Raw genomic sequence first — 15,463 nt, 5'->3', positions numbered from 1 at the left:
CCTACATCATCTTGGTATCATGAGCCACGTTAATCATGATTTCGGAGCCCCCTCTCTTTGTTTTCTAGCTTGATTTTGTTGTTTTTCGTCCTAACCCGAAAATTGCCCCACAAAAATAGCCCTAATTTTTTTTGTGATTTGTTGGTGTGATGAAGTTTTGTTGGATTTGATCCACGGATTTCGTGTGTTGCAGGTAGATCTAGCTTTTCCCCAATTTCCATCCACAAAATCTTCCGAATTTTGCCCCGGATTTGACCTCTCCATGCGGTGTTCATCCACGGATTCGAGCCCGGACATCCGGCCCGACCAGCCCGGACATCCGGCCCCTGACAGCATCAACTCCATCCTCCACTCCGTTTACCGCCTAACTTTCGTCCAATTTTGTTAAGGAGCCCACATACACTTCCGCATACCACCACCATTTCCGCATAGCACCACCATAGCCTTTCCCGCTACCAACTCCGACAATTTTGACCCATTTTGTTATGAGAATTTGAGTTGTGGTTTCCGTATCCTATTGTGTTTCGGCTATCTAGGTACGGTTTGACAACAACATCACCACCGCTCATCTTCGCCAAGGACTACTATGAACGGCTACATTGGTATCACCTTCACCTTCATATCATCTTGGTATAGCGATATCATCATACTCTCTTGCATTTGCATTGATAAACCCATGGCCTTACTTCTGTGTAGCTTACCCATCGAGACTAGCCTTTGAGTATTGCCGACAACGTGACTTGTGCACATTAGTGTTCATACTTCACATAGCATACATACCATCATTGAGTTGCATATCTTGCTATCATCTCTTGTGTCACAAAAGTTGTCTTCGCATACACAATTGCTATCTTGGTTCGTGAAGCATTGCATGAGAAAAGAGCTCAAACAACAAGGAGCCAAACAAGCTTTTAAGCAAAAAGGAGAAAGATAAGCAAAGAGCTTAAGCAAGAACCATAGCATCATACAACATTAAGATTGTCATACTCGATCATCTTGGATCAAAGCATAGAAACATCATACATATAGCATACTTGGGATAGAAGTCGTTGCATTTTTGCTTAGTAGGTTGTGCACAAGTTCGTATCCGCCTATCGTGCAATCGTGCTAGCGTCTCTCTAGTGTTGTGCAACAAGAGCATCTTGGTGGATTCCACATTTTGGCTCACCCTTGGTTGCCCAACCCCACTTATCTATTTGCGTGTGTGTTTCCGTGTACCATATCTTGCTATTGGTCTACTTGTCGCATTTGCAAATTTGTGAATCTTTTCCAACATTATTGAGTCTCACTTACAATTGCATCAAATTTTGTGCCACCATCCTAACCAAGCTCCACCATAAGCTTTTACTTGTGTAGGTGCGAGAACCGACAAGAATTGGTACCAATTGTGCCATTTCCTTGCTACACATTGGAATGATCTTTGATCCATTTTCAACATCGGTCAAGGTACATTTGGTATTGCTTCTTCTCTTTCTCCCACTCACATATCTTTGTTTGGAAATGATGGATAGGCCAAGTACTTCTACCAATCCACTCTTCTTGGAGCAAGACGAAGACATGTCATCCTACGTCACCAAGACTCAACTATTTGGTGCACACCGAGCTTTGCATCAAGAACAACTTGCTTTGGGCGATCGCATCGACAACCTCGCCACCGATCTACGACAATCTGAGCAACGTACAAGAGACTACTTCGACACATCCATGAGTTCCCTCAAAGAAGATATCCGAACCATGATGGTCCGCTCTTCTACAACTTCGTCCTCGTCAAGACGGAGCCGCTCAAGTCGACACTACGACGACACCATCTCCGGTTCAAGTACACCAACATCGAACACTCTTCGTCGTGCCGCGCGTCAAGACCGTCAAGCTAACCGCAATCCTCTACACGACACCGACTCTCAAGAGCATCGACATCGTCACAACCAAGCTGCTTTCGCACAAGCACAAGAACGGCAACGCCAACGACAACAAGAACAAGAGGAGCGAGCGCGACAACATCAAGATGCACAAGACGCCGAGGCGCAACGTCAAGAACGACAACTACGTGAAGCTCAAGCACTTGAGGCGCAACGTGCTCTTCAAGACTCAAGTCGTGCCGTAGCCAATCGAGGCCGACAAGCTCGACTACATCAAGAAGCACTTCGCGACGAAGCTCAAGAAAGGATTTACGAAGCACGTGTGCATCGACAAGCTCCTCGACATGATCGACAAGTTCCTCATCAAGATCGACAAGCTCCTCCTCATGCGAGACAAGAACGTCAAGTCCATCGAGAGCAAGAAGACAATGGACCACCTCCTCGCCAAGAGCATCATGAGGAAGACAACCCTCCTCACCAAGAGCAACATGAGGAAGACAACCCTCCTCGCCAAGAGCGACATGAGATTGCCAATCCTCACCGACATGGGCGTCATCATCCCCGACCCCAACACAATGAAGAGCAACGATATGGCAAGCTAAAGTTCACCATGCCCAAGTTTACCGGAAGCAATGACCCCAAAGAGTACATATCATGGGCATTGAAGGTTGACAAAATCTTCCGCTTGCACAACTACGAAGAAGAGAAGAAGATCGCAATGGCATCCCTCGAATTCCAAGACTACGTCCTCATTTGGTGGGAACAAGTCATTGAGCGCCATGCGGCAAGAGGTGAACCACCCATCACCACTTGGGCACAAATGAAGGATGTCATGAGAGCACGATTCGTGCCAAACTACTACAACCGCGACCTCTTCAAGAAACTCCAACAACTCAAGCAAGGAACCAAGAGCGTTGAAGAGTACTACAAGGAAATGGAGATTGCCATGATACGAGCCAATGTCAAAGAAGATGATGAGCAAACTATGGCATGTTTCTTGAATGGACTCAATCACCCTATCAAGAAGATTGCCGACTTCCAACCATACTCGAACCTCATTGAGCTAGTGCATCAAGCTACCAAAACGGAATGGCAAGTACAAGACGAATTCAAGTATGTCAAGTTCTCATCCAAGTCCTATGGCCTCTCCAACAATCAAGCTTCGACGACTCCCACCACGAGCAATGGCGACAAGTCAAGTTACAAGAAAGCTTCGACAAGCTCAAGTCGTCCTCCTACTACAAGCAACTTCAAGCCGAAAGCTTCATCATCATCTACTCCAACCGATGAGACCATCAAGACAAGTTCCATCAAATGTTTCACATGCGGAGGCCGAGGCCACAAGTCCTTCGAGTGCACAAACAAGCGCACCATGATCCTCAACGACGACGGCACCTACGACTCCATGAGTGAAGGAGAAATGGAAGCTCTTGAGCAAGTGGCCATGCACCGACAAGTGAACAATGACGAAGAAGATGATCACATCTTTTGTGACGAAGACTCAAGTCCCGCTCTTGTTGTCTCCAAGGTCTTGACTCTTCAACATCAACAAGACGAAGATCAAAGATGCCATATCTTCCACACAAAGGCCGGCATCAATGGACGGTCCGTCAAGGTCATCATCGATGGAGGGAGTTGCCATAACTTGGCAAGTGAAGAACTATGCTCCAAACTCCAATTGGTGAAGATGAAGCACCCGCACCCCTACAAGGTTCAATGGCTAAGCGACACCGGCACCATACAAGTCGAGCAGAGAGTGCAAGTCTCTTTCAAGATCGGCGCCTATGAAGACACTTTGGAGTGTGATGTCCTTCCGATGACCGTGTGCCACCTCCTTCTTGGACGGCCATGGCAATTTGACCGAGGTGTCATTCACAATGGGCGTACAAATCACTATAGCTTCAAGATGAAAGGGAAAGAGTTTGTGCTACGTCCTATGTCTCCAAGCCAAGTGCTCGCCGACAAGCAAAACACCCATCGTGGAGAGAATAGTGAGAGAGTGAACCACCAAAAAGAGAGTGAGCGCCACAAGCCCAAATTGAGTGCCTCCACGATGAGCGACAAGAAAAACTTAGTCCTATTTGCCACCAAACGTGAGATGAGAGAAGTGTGTGAGAACCCATCAAGTGTCCTACACTATGTCCTATTGTGCAAGGATGAGGCACCAAAAACTAACAACTCTCACGATCTACTTTTGGTGTTATCTTCTTTATTGCAGGAATTCCAAGATGTTTTCCCCGATGAGCTACCTCCGGGTCTACCTCCACTACGAGGCATTGAGCACCGAATTAATCTCATCCCCGGAGCGCCGCTTCCAAACAAAGCGCCCTACCGCGTCAACCCCGAAGAAACCAAAGAAATTCAAAGGCAAGTAAAGCATCTCATAGACCATGGACATGTGCGTGAAAGTTTGAGTCCTTGTGCCGTACCGGTCATTCTTTTGCCAAAACGAGACGGTAGCTTTCGCATGTGTTCCGATTGTAGACCTATCAATGCTATCACCGTTCGTTATAGGTATCCCATTCCACGCCTTGATGATATGCTTGATGAACTTTGCGGTGCCACTATCTTTTCCAAAATTGATCTTAAAAGTGGTTACTATCAAATCTGCATACAAGAGGGTGATGAATGGAAAACCGCTTTCAAAACAAAGTTTGGTCTATATGAGTGGTTAGTCATGCCTATGGGTTTATCGGAAGCACCCGGTACTTTCATGCGTCTTATGCATTACGTGTTTCGCCCTTACATTGGTGAATTTGTTGTTGTCTACTTTGATGATATCCTTGTGTTTAGGAAATCTCTCAAAGAGCATGTTACCCACCTTCGCACCGTGCTACAAACTCTTCGAAAAGAGCAACTTTATGCTAATATGGAAAAATGCCTATTTGGTGTTGATAAGCTTGTTTTCTTGGGTTTCGTAGTATCTTCTAAGGGTGTTCATGTTGATGAATCTAAGATCAATGCTATTAAAACTTGGCCCCAACCAACCAATTTGCAACAAGTGCGTAGTTTTCTTGGTTTAGCCGGTTTCTATCGCAGATTTGTGAAGGATTTTAGCACCATTGCTTCACCTTTGCATGCTTTGAGTAAGAAAAATGCACCGTTTGTTTGGGGAACATCTCAAGATATCGCTTTCAATGAGCTTAAGAATTTGCTTACTCATGCTCCCGTGCATGCATTACCCAACTTTGACAAACCTTTCGAAATTCATTGCGATGCTAGTGGTAATGGCATAGGAGGTGTGTTAACGCAAGAGAAGCGCCCAATTGCTTATTTTAGTGAGAAACTCTCCGGAGCGCAACTCAATTACCCTATCTATGACAAAGAGTTATATGCTTTGGTGCGAGTTTTGCATGAATGGGAACATTACCTACGCCCTCATGAGTTCATCATCCATACCGACCATGAAACGCTTAAATACCTTAAGGGTCAAACTAAGTTGAACAAGCGTCATGCTAAATGGAGTGAGTTCATTGAGTCGTTTTCTTATGTCATCAAGTATATTAAAGGTAAGGAAAATGTTGTGGCGGATGCACTTTCCCGTATATGCATGCTTGTTAATCAACTTGAGTTAAATGTCATTGGCTTTGAGCATATAAAAGACTTGTATGAGCATGATCCTACATTTTCTATTCCTTATGCCAAGTGTTTGACGCATACTTCTTGGGATCGATACTACATCAAAGATGGATATCTTATGAGAGCTAACAAACTTTGCATCCCCGAGTTCTCTCTTCGCTTGTTGCTTTTGCAGGAATCTCATGGAGGCGGACTCATGGGACACTTTGGACGCGACAAGACATTTGTTACGCTCTCCAAGAACTACTTTTGGCCCAAGATGTTCCGCGACGTCAATCGCTTCACCAACCGATGCTCTACATGTCGCAAAGCTAAGTCCAAAGCTCAATCTCATGGCCTTTATATGCCACTTTCCAATTCCATATCACCCATGGGAAGACATTAGCATGGACTTTGTGCTTGGTTTGCCTAGAACTCGAAATGGCAAGGATTCCGTTTTTGTTGTTGTGGACCGATTCTCCAAAATGGCACATTTCATTCCTTGCAACAAGATAGACGATGCTTCACATGTTGCAAAATTGTTTTGTAGGGAAATCTTGCGCCCTCATGGAGTGCCAAAGACGATTGTCTCGGACCGCGACGTCAAGTTCTTGAGTTACTTTTGGAAGACATTGTGCGCCAAGCTCGGAATCAAGCTTTTGTTCTCTTCGGCATACCATCCACAAACCGACGGCCAAACGGAGGTGACCAACCGCACGCTCTCCACTCTACTACGCGTGTTGATAAAGAAGAATATCAAGGAGTGGGAGGAGTGCCTACCCATCGCCGAGTACGCCTACAATCGTGCAAGACATTCGACTACCGGCAAGTCCCCCTTCGAGGTCGTCTATGGCTTCAACCCATTGTCTCCATTGGACATTCTACCTCTACCGCTACAAGAGCGCACAAACATGGACGCGAGTGCCCGAGTCAACTTCCTCAAGAAGATGCACGAAGATACAAGAAACACCATTGAGCGCCAAGTACAACGACTCGCGACCAAGCTCAACGTCAACAAGCAACCCATGATGTTCAATGTTCGAGATCTTGTGTGGCTACACCTTCGCAAGGATCGCTTCCCCAAGGAACGCAAGTCCAAGCTACTACCCCGAGCGGATGGACCCTTCAAGGTGCTTGCACGCTACAACAACAACGCATACAAGATCGACATCCCACGCGACAAGTACTCCGTGAGCGACATCTTCAACATCAAAGATCTATCCCCGTACCATGGTGATGAGGATTTCGATCCGAGGTCGGATCTTTCCCAAGGGAGGGGAGATGATGCGGAGCATCCTACGGTCATCCCCATGGACCTACCATCGTCTCATCAAGAGCCAAGAGGACCTATGACACGAGCACGAGTTAGAGCTCTCGAGAACGAGGTGACTTCCTTCCTTAGTGATATCACATATGATCCACTCGAGACATGGCTACTACCTAAGTCCGATATGCTATGCATGATTAGGTGTCAAGAGGAGCCTCCCGAGGATGCACGTGAAGACGGACAAGCCGCCAAGTTCACGGATGAAGAGAACCAACGGAAACGGGCAAGTTCACCTTCCAGGCCCAGGACATCCGGCCAAGTCCCCGGACATCCGGCCCCTGGAGCAACCACAGCAGCAGCAGCCCAGACGCCCAAGCCTACAGGGCCCGGACATCCAGAGTCCAGCCCGGACATCCGGCCCCAGCCCGGAAATCCGGCCAAAAGCCCGGACATCCGGCCCCAGCCCGGAAATCCGGCCAAAAGCCCGGACATCCGGCGCCACGCTACAGAACATCCAGAAGTTTTGCCCTCCAGCCCGGACATCCGGCCCCCCAGCCCGGACATCCGGCCCCTCCTGAAGCCCCGGACATCCGGCCCGTCGCCCGGACATCCGACCACCCCTGTCTGCGCACAGTAAGGGCTGAGGCCCGTGTACCCCTTCGACCCCCTAGACTATATATACTCCTTCTCCTCCATCTTTCTAGGGTTAGCATTGGTTTAGCTCATATGTGAGATAGAGCATTGCGCATCCATACGGATCTCCTCCTCGAGAGAGACTGCGGCCCCTCTTCGGAGACGATCCACGTTGGATTCAAGACCCCCTCTTGGGTGGCCCCCTCAAGACCTCCTTTCGGAGAAGAACCGGTTACCTATGTATCGTCCCTTGTTGGATTTGGATCGTGTATCTCTTTGTGTTTTCAGAATCTAGCACATGTGTAATTGTTTTTGTTGGTTTGAGTGATTATCTCGTGTCTTCCCCTCGTGTTTCTCCTCGTGTTCTTCGTGTTCTTAATTGGGATCCGCTCCTTTCGTGAAAGATCGACTATATAGGGTTGCACCCTACATCATCTCCCCAGTTCATCCTCCGTCCCTTGCTGCCCGAGATTCTCATCTGCTCAGGCCGCGAGGAAGCCACGTGAGGAGGAGAGACCTCGTCTCGAGAATCCCGGGAGGAGGGGCTCAACCAGAGAGGAGCAGATGCCAGCCAGGTAGTCGGCTCGGCTCGACGCCGTCCTTCGTGTCTGGGCCGCGGCAGACCCTAGCGCCGTCCTTCAGGTGTCTTCACGGCTGCAGGATTGTATGTGAGCCCCCAACCATCTCTCTCTCCCGCACTCATTTTCTCTCTCTCACGTTTGTGGTTCTCTGTTCAACTGAAGATGGCTTCAGATAGGACTAACATTGGAATATTCATGTGTTATAGGCCAATATAGATTTTCATTTAACTTCTGGATTGGTGCAGGTTCGAGGATGTAAATCTATCTGATATGTTGTTGATGGGGATTAAGATTATTGTACTGACATATCTGAAAGTATTGTACTGACATATCTGAGAATTTAATGATCTATCAGCAACTAGGTAGATGTACTCACCTCAAACTATTATTTTTGTGTGCTTCAGCTCATTTAACTACATGTTAATTTACTCATAAACCTCTTGCTGCAGCTACAGGTTTCTTTGTAAAAATTATTGGTTATTCTGAAATCTTATTATTAGGTGTTAAGCTTCAGGCTGATGTATTGGTTGAGATCGAGGAGAGAGCGAGCCGTTGCAGAGGAGAGGGGATACAAGGGTGGGCGGAGGTCAGGCATTGCTAACAGATTTGAGGCGGAGTGGGAAAGGTGAAGGTGATGCCGGCCGGCTGGCGCCTCACCACTGGCTCCTGTTTTGCAGCGGCAAAGAGAACGGTGCCGAGGATGTGTTGATCTATGCACGGCTGTCAGAAGTACATCCTTGCTATGATGTGTATGGTTTCTCTACTTTCCTCCTATTGCTCTATTCCCAATTTTACAAACTGCTAAGTTGGTGGTTGACTTCGTTTCTTTCAGATTTTTTTGTGGCCTTCTCCATTAGAATATTTCTCCTCAATGACCATATCAACCTGTCTGGTGTTTGCACATGTCATTTTGGTTCAGGTGTGTGCAAGATCATCCCTCTCTAAACTGTAAATTTGTCTGTATGTTTTGGTAGATTTGATTTATCGGCGGCGAAGGCAGACTGGCTGTACAAGGCGGGGTGCCATTGTTATTTTGGTTTTGGCTCATGAACTTCAAATCAGTTTTCCTATGAAAGAAAATCAATCTGTGTATGCATGATACTTGTTAATACTTTAACTGCAGTTTAGGATACAAATGTGATTACATTAATCATTTGTTAAACAGGTTACCGCCATTCCGCCTCTTCCTTGTGATGGTATAGGAGTACATACTAATTCGATAAACAAGAGGCGAAGTTGCCAACGCCTGAGATAGTGGTTCCTACCTCTGGCCTTCGCACCTTTAGTTCCGCAAGTAGTTCAGCAACTCAAATGGTAAGAACTTCAGGGTTCTTTTTTCTCTTTCTTTCTTTTCTCTTGGGACTGTTTATTCTCTGTTTGTATATATTTCCTTTGATTGAAATAAAGGACTGTGTGGCCTTTGCTCCACATAAGGTAGTCAAAAGAAAGTACTTCCGCTAATCCACATTAGTTGTCGCTGATTTAGTAGTGTACTAAATCAATGACAATTAAAATGGATCAGAGGAGGTAACATGTATTTTGTTAAAACTGCTTGAAGTAACTAGGGCCAAGTAACATACTATGTGATTGTTGTGTGTGGTCGTGGCATGTGAATCTGATTACACCATCATAGTTGGAAAATAGCAGTCTTGGGGAGGAATACGATGTGTGTTTCAGATATTTAAGATCGGTTTGATTATGTTTCAATTTCGAAGACATGGTTTCGTGTTATGCCTTATAAGGTTGAGGCATGTGCTATAGAGGCAAGGAAGAGTACTTTGATTTTGTTGATTATTAGGGTTTTTGATAATGCAACTTCTTTTGGAATCTGTTATTAGTGTTTTATATATTGTTCCCCCAAACGCCATTTTTTGTTTAGTTATGTATTGGCAACCGTTTCCTTCTTCCATTGTAGTAAAGTAGAAGTTATATATTTTCCTGACCATGCCCTTCTTTTCCTAGGCCAGCGATTTGCTTTCTCCTTGGTTTACAGTGGCTGCAGCCTCCTATTTGTGACGTCGTAGCCCCAAAGGTATCCTTCTCTCTATACTGAATCTGATTCTTTGCATTTTGGGTTTGGATATGTTTGCTATTGCCAGCTCTATTTGCACTCAATCAATATATGTGCGTGCGCTGGTAGAAGTGAAAGAGAAATTTAGAGGGCGATAAAGGAATATACAGAAGGTCCTGAGGAAAATGATACCTGTACATAGTTTGGATTACTCGTGTTTTTTTATTTTGACTGCAAATAACTTCTCTTTTCAACACACTTAGTACGTGATCTAGCAATCACATTATAATAGAGTAAGTGAGAAAAAGCTCTTTATTTGAATGACCAAGAATCCGTGGTGTTCTCCTGAACTGCAAGGAACACTCCACTACGAAACTCACTTAAGCAGGTTGATAGATGATACCTTGTCTTGAGCCTATTTTCTCAAAATAATGAGAGGCTGAATGATTCAGACACAGGCTGAACCATCTTTCTCACCTCATCATTTCGTTACATTTTGATTTCATTGTGTGGTGTGCTTCGATCTAGGTGAGTTGAGTTGCTGCTTGGTTTGAGATGTTGATGTCGTTCGAGACGCCCGCTGGATTCACCCTTTTCAAGGTTCTGAATAAGGGCAAGCTTGACAAGGTCGAGCTGAGTGTTCGTCACCACCTCAGCTCTTGGTTTGGTTTGGATTACTCGTGTTTTTTATTTTGACTGCAAAATAACTTCTCTTTTCAACACACTTAGTACGTGATCTAGCAATCACATTATAATAGAGTAAGTGAGAAAAGGCTCTTTATTTGAATGACCAAGAATCCGTTGTGTGCTCCTGAACTGCAAGGAACACTCCACTACGAAACTCACTTAAGCAGGCTGATAGATGATATCTTGTCTTGAGCCTATTTTCTCAAAATAATGAGAGGCTGAATGATTCAGACACAGGCTGAACCATCTTTCTCACCTCATCATTTTGTTACATTTGATTACTGATTCGTCAAGGAGTTGTTGTTCTGCGTTCACTTATTTCCCCAAACTGTATGTACGCATCGCTCGCAAAAGAAATCGATTTAAACCCTCTTCGAAAAAATTTGGACTGTTGTAAGGTTGAAAAAAAATGCATGTGTTGTTCTGTAAGCACTTGAATTGAAGGGCAAAATGAAAAGTAACTCAGCAGTGGATAATCTTACCTCATTAGCCTAGACAATACTACAGGTGGTATGCTGTTGCTGGCCCATATATCCCAAGACAGGGTATACAGATAGCTCTTGACCTTGCCAGAGCGTAAGTAGTTCATTTGGTTAATCTGTTTTGCGTTTTGACATGCATCATTTGTTGCAGACTGCTAGATCGATGCTACTTCCGTTATTATTATTTTTTATTGCCTAAGTGCCGAACAAGCACTCTTGCATTGGAGATGCCCTGATTAGCTTCTTCTACAAATTTGTCCCAATGCAATTAGCAGGCTAACATATTCGAAAAATGAAATTTTGAATGACATATAGCAGGATATGCATGTATTCCTACTCCTATCTTATATGGACAAATAGATCTAACAGCTGGCTTGCTTGCTTGCAGTGGTACAGGTGTGATCTTCATGGAGCTAGCCATCATTGGATTTGGTAATACATAATCACTTATTCAGAGAGCCCAAGGTGAGAAGGAACGAGCATCTAGAACACCATCACCTACTAATCAGTGAGCTACTATCTGTCTTTGAATGAGTTACTTAACAAGAGAAGGCAGGTAGCAATAGAACACGTGCAATCTCAATGTTTACTAATTATCTATTTCTGAATTTATTCGTTCCCAGCTGCTCTGAATCTGGGTGTTTTGCTTGCTGCTTTGTAGGAGTTTCCTACCTTTCTTCTGCAAATCTGGAATGCCTTTATGGCATGATCATGTGAAAAAAGTACCTTGATGCAGTAATGGATTTGATTATCACTGGTTACTCTGTTTTCACGAATTACTATCCAACTGTAAGTCTGTTCTATACCCTAAGGCCCATGTAAATCTGATAGAAGATTAAGCTATTTAATTTTAACTGAAAAGGATAATATTCTTTCAGTCGCTTGAATCTGTCCAGACCTGAAAAATACTTATACTTTGAAAGCTTGATATATGAGTATGTAATTTTACAGGTATGTAGATAGCCGACAATGTTATTGTTCAAATGTACTCGAGCCAGGTTTTCGGTGTTTCATTGCAACCAAAAGAATTGGTAATATTGTTTTGATGAAAACATGGTCGCACTTGTCGGTGTTGTAGTGGCATAGGAAAATTTTCCCTAAGATCCACTATGAAGTTGATTGAAAGTCCATTTTCCCTAAGATCCACTATGACAATGAAAAAGATTTCTGAAAACTGTGTCACCATAAATGTTCCATCATTGTCCATAGCAGTCCCATGCCATATTAATTTCAGAAGAATAAATTCTTATTCAGATGTTCATTGTGTTTTTATGTACTGCTATATCTAAAAAAGCAAGTTTCAGCTAAAACCAGAGCCGTGGTTAAGATACTCTTCGCACCTAGGATATGTGTATATGTTCAGATTGCTAACTTTAAACTATAGTTTTAGAAAATGTGGTGCCCTCGCTTATTTTTCTAATGCATGAACTTAGGGTAAATGTTTATGTGTAATGCGTGCTTGATTTTTTTGTGGTTCTGGTGGATTTTGATTTTCTCCACCATGCTTCTCTCCAACGGGATGAGTCTGTTTTCGCAGCAGCGGGTGATGCATGTGCTTATTGTTGGCTGTTGCTATGTGGTATGCATTTTCTCATTGTTGGTTGTTTGTTGTTTGCTATGATTAAGATACATTGGCATGTACATTTTACATCAGTTTTGTTTTCAACACCACCTATCACTGTATGATTTGCCGTTAATAGAGTAGTTTCTCCTTTATTGCATTGCATAATGCTAGCAAGCTACATTGCACCATAAACAAAAATAATCCTCTTCCAAGGTTAAACCTGTTTTTTTCCTTCTAGCAAAGATCTTCTCTGGAAAAGATCAATTCCGTTAGCCTATAATATTGCAGTTCTTTCGTATCCTTCAAAGATTTATAAATATTTTCTATTTCCACTCCATTCGTTCCCATGGATTCTGAAAAAAATATTTTTGTTTTTTGTTGATTAATAATATTGCTTTCCCTTTCAGTTTTGGGTGGTCGATGCATGTAGAATATACAGACTTTCCTAGAATGGCGCTTTTAGTTTTTCTGCTTGATGTTAGTTCATTGATGAGAACACCTATGTACATGATTGCTGCATGCATGATATCCTACTATATACTGAGAAATATTTTTGTTTTCCGGACATTGTTTTCTAAATCCTATCAGCATATTACCTGATATGGTCTTTGAAGTTTCTATTTTATAGCGACTCTCTGCACTGGTCAACTTGAGTATGGTATGGTTATCTTTTCTTTTGTTTACAGGCGATGTGTGGTAGAAGCTGTACTCACAGGAAGACTATCGTGCTGTGTATAAACCACGTTCCACGATTCACTTCTGTTATGCATATTTACTTTCCAGTTTTAGGACTGAAATCCATCCATTGTAATGAATTTGGTTGTATGGGCATTACCTATTTGACTTAGGCTTGCTTCATCACATATAGACTGCTTTTCTTTTCCCCATTGCTTGTATGACCTAAAACTATCATGTATACGAGGCAAGTTATTAGCAATGTTTCACATTTTCTTACTTGCAATACTGTGCTTGCCTATTCAGGTGTTCCAAGACCCAAATCATCAGAAAAACAACACATACAACACTTTTTTCTTTTGAACTTTGGTTACCCTTATACAAGCCCCTGTTCACTTTGTTTATATAGTGGTTAGAATAGTAACCATATGTGCTTGCTCAATACTGATAAATGGAATATTTTCAAAGCATGTATGGTGCGGGTTTGTTCGCAATTTGGCGCAACGGGAGATTACTGAAAAAACACATTTTTTCAACATGACATGGTCTTGAAATGGGAGTCTACTATCAAATTAAAATGTGTAGGTATATCTCATTGTAGATGACAAGTCTCTATTTTTTTATTAAAGGGGGTTAAATTTGTTACCATATATGCTTGCCTGCTACTAAAACAACTAAAACATGGAATTTCTTTTCATACTGAAGATGGATTCAGTGGGTCTCTGCGCCATTTTGTTACCCAATGCGCCATTTTGTTACCCAACTGACGAACTGAGAAAGAAAGGAAGGGGATAGACAGTCTTCGCTGGCTCTGCCCCCTGCCGCTTCATATTCAGCTCCTCACGGGCCACACGCATCGCTCTACATGGGTTGGGCTAAATAACATATGGGCTATCCTAATACCTCCTGATCCCTATATCTCCGTATATGCACAATAAAGACATGTTTTTTTTCTTAGGTTTCTTATCCTTTTCCCTCTTTTTTTGCAGGAAAAATATGCATGGCCAGGTTTCTCATCATGATAACCATGTTTCCAAACTTGCTAAAAACATGCCAACTTTACTCTCTTATCATAGTGCCCATATTTTCAAACTGAACATATGCATATTATGCAAAGTTTCCCTTTTCCCACACTATTATCTAACAACGTAATAAACATGTTTAAAAAATAGCATGATTTAGTTGAAGGTTCTTGCAGCATGAAACTATTTTCATCGACAACATGTCTTCAGCAGGTCTCTGCGCCATTTGGCGCAACGGGTCAACTAGTACTATTAAAAGGGGATGAGGTGTTTGCTTAATGACTTGCTTGCTCAAAATGCTTAGTGATATGCTCCAAAAGCCCTCAACCACTTTCTCATATTCTCATATGTCCCAAACCAAAAGTCAAACTCGGCCCCATCGATTTGATCTATCCGGCGCTACTGGGTTCATTTGACATAGCCATAGCCAGAAACCCTAATCAGTTCGGTTTCACTGATAGGGATCTCGGTCTCACCGAGATGGGATTGATAACTCTCTGTTCCCCTTCGTAACGTTTCGGTCTAACCGAGATGAGCGATCGGTCCCACCGAGTTCGCAATGCAAACTCTCTGTTTTCTTTTCGTAACGTTTCGGTTTCACCGAAATGAGCGATCAGTCCGACCGAGTTTGCCTAACCAACTCTCTATTTGCCTATTATAGAAATCGGTCTCACTGAGATTACGTTATACCCTAACCCTAATGCAATCGGTCCCACCGAGTTGACTGGTCCGTCCCACCGAAAATCCTAACGTTCACATTTTGAACTAGGTCTGATCGAGTTTGAGTATTCGGTCCCACCGAGTTTGGTAAATTGTGTGTAACGGTTAGATTTTGTGTGGAGGCTATATATACCCCTCCACCCTTCTTCCATTCGTGGAGAGAGCCATCAGAACGTGCCTACACTTCCAGCATTCATTTTCTGAGAGGAAACCACCTACTCATGTGTTGAGGCCAAGATATTCCAATCGAACCACAAGAATCTTGATCTCTAGCCTTTCCCAAGTTGCTTTCCATTCAAATCATCTTTCCACCAAATCCAAATCTGTGAGAGAGAGTTGAGTGTTGGGGAGACTATCATTTGACAACAAAAGCAAGGAGTTCATCATCAACACACCATCTATTA

General features: G+C 43.5%; 1 long non-coding RNA gene across 5 annotated transcripts; it reads left to right on the top strand.

Moving 5' to 3' along the window:
• The first annotated feature begins 7,547 nt into the window (after positions 1–7,547).
• On the top strand, positions 7,548–13,603 carry LOC109766426 (uncharacterized). 5 transcript variants are annotated; one of them, XR_012187693.1, is made up of 8 exons: positions 7,548–7,985; positions 8,144–8,260; positions 8,399–8,647; positions 8,731–8,817; positions 9,064–9,212; positions 9,861–9,930; positions 11,467–11,543; positions 11,740–11,939. It is a non-coding gene; the product is annotated as an uncharacterized lncRNA (long non-coding RNA). The 5 variants fall into 5 exon arrangements; XR_012187691.1 differs by having other exon boundaries at positions 11,467–11,586; XR_012187694.1 differs by having other exon boundaries at positions 7,558–7,981; positions 11,467–11,586.
• The last annotated feature ends 1,860 nt before the right edge of the window (positions 13,604–15,463 follow it).

Source organism: Aegilops tauschii, chromosome 6 (genome assembly GCF_002575655.3).
Source record: "Aegilops tauschii subsp. strangulata cultivar AL8/78 chromosome 6, Aet v6.0, whole genome shotgun sequence".
Lineage (NCBI taxonomy): Eukaryota > Viridiplantae > Streptophyta > Magnoliopsida > Poales > Poaceae > Aegilops > Aegilops tauschii.
The sequence above is the reverse complement of the archived record's forward strand: the minus strand, read 5'-3'. Positions and strand labels throughout refer to the sequence as shown.